Source organism: Oncorhynchus kisutch, linkage group LG18, assembly GCF_002021735.2.
Source record: "Oncorhynchus kisutch isolate 150728-3 linkage group LG18, Okis_V2, whole genome shotgun sequence".
NCBI lineage: Eukaryota > Metazoa > Chordata > Actinopteri > Salmoniformes > Salmonidae > Oncorhynchus > Oncorhynchus kisutch.
The window spans coordinates 18,252,438-18,254,583 of NC_034191.2; positions in this window are offsets into that span (position 1 = coordinate 18,252,438).

Consider the following 2,146-nt stretch of genomic DNA (forward strand, 5'->3'; position numbering starts at 1 on the left):
AACTAAGGTCTGGGTGTGACATTTACCCTTAACTAAGGTCTGGGTGTGACATTTACCCTTAACTAAGGTCTGGGTGTGACAGCGCCGAATACAACAGATGTAGACCATAAAGTGAAATGCTTACTTACAGGCTCTTAACCAACTATGCAGTTTAAGAAAATACTAATAAACTAAAGTAAAAAATTATAAAAAGTAACAGAATAAAATAACAATGATGAGGCTATATACAGGGGGTACAGGTTAGTCGAGGTAATTTATACATGTAGGTAGGGGTAAAGTGACTATGCATAGATAATAAACAGCGAGTAGCAGCAGTGTAAAAACAAAGGGGGGGGGGGGGGGGGTCAATGTAAATAGTCCAGGTGGCCATTTTATTAATTGTTCAGCAGTCTTATGGCTTGGGGGTAGAAGCTGTTAAGGAGCCTTTTGGTCCTAGACTTGGCGCTCCGGTACCGCTCGCAGTGCGGCATCCACATACTTTTGATCATGTAGTGTATGTAGAAAAAGACAGATTTCTTCTCCATCACTCCCTCTATCTTACAGAAAAATAAAGAGAAAACAGAGGAGAATCAGAAATGCAGAAAGCATTTACCACCTCTCTCCCGCTCTCCCCTTCGCTCTCGCCATCCCTCTCAGGGCACTCAGTTGTGGGTAGCAGGATTAGGGCTGTCAGCAGGGCGACAGCTGCGTACATCTGGAGCCATAGGTCCCTTACAGCTCAATCCTCACATCGTTACATACAGCTAGCTACAGCTACACCACTGTCTGCCCTGCTTTAGTCTGCCGTGCTACACATCACCTCTTTACTGACAAACACACACCTTTACCTTGCTCTATCTTACATCCCCCATCTACTGTGTAGCCCTTCCCTGGGGGAAGGATTTATGTGTGACACATGCTGTTTTTGATGATGACATACAGATAGGTAGCTCTGGTTACATGACTGTATAATATGGTGGTGGCTTTTGTGTGTGTGTGTGTGCGTGTGTGTGCTGTGGGCTCACTGTTAGAGATAGCCACCTGGTCTGACATAATCCCTCTCTAGAAGATCTTAGCAGTGATCAAGGCTTCACTCCTACATGTTACCAGGGACGACCAGAGAATGTCTGCCAAAGCTAGCCTATTCTTTCTCTCTGAATAAATACTCAAAAGTCCAAAAACAGTCTCTTTGGTTTCACTCTCCTTTTATTGTGGAATACACTATTGTGTACAATCAAAATTCAATTGCCTACCATTATAGAACTGTCCAATCAGCTGCTGACTTATGGGTACGAATGAATAACTATCTAACAAAATGTTTGTGACTTCCTTAATGTTTTCATAAAAAAATATTGCCCTAGAATCTATCCCACAATCATTTATTATTAAGAATGTTTCAAAAATACTTTGAGATCATTTTTCACAAACCAAATCACAAGGTGTTTGTCAGTAAATCTTTGCTAAAGTGCAACGTTAAGTGTCTATGTTTTTGAGTATGTCTGCATGAGAAATGGTTTTGTATGTCTGCATGAAAAAGTGTGTGTGTGTGTGCTCCTATCATCCAGACAGATTTCTCAGCTATCTATCAGACAATGCAGGAACACATTGTAACGATGGTGTAGGAATGTCTAGTACTCTGAACTCAAAGCTATGCCTCAAGGATAGGCAGACATCACACAGCAGTGCAGAAAAACAACCAAATTGCTGATTATAGGAATAGTTGACTTCTTACATCAGACACAATTCTACCATGCAGAGAGTGGGCACGAGACTTGTTTTTTTGTTGGCACCCCAACATGTTGAGACTCATGGCATCTAAGTGGAATATGTTTTTTATTGTATTCATTTTTGTAATGAGAAAAGACAGTCTGTATTGGTCAGACAAACATAATACATGTTTACGGTACTTACAATTTGAGGACAATACTAAATTCCTTATTCATTTGACATTTTAGTCATTTAGCAGACGCTCTTATTCAGGGAAACTTACAGTAGTGAATGCATACATTTTCGTACTTATTCCAACCTAGGACTACATGTCAGTATCATGAGCATCACCACTGTAACCATGAACACATTGCAAGTGGACACAGAATACGTGATCAATTTGCGCCATCTGGTGAACATCCTTTATAAAACTGTCACACAATCGGAAGACTCCATCTCC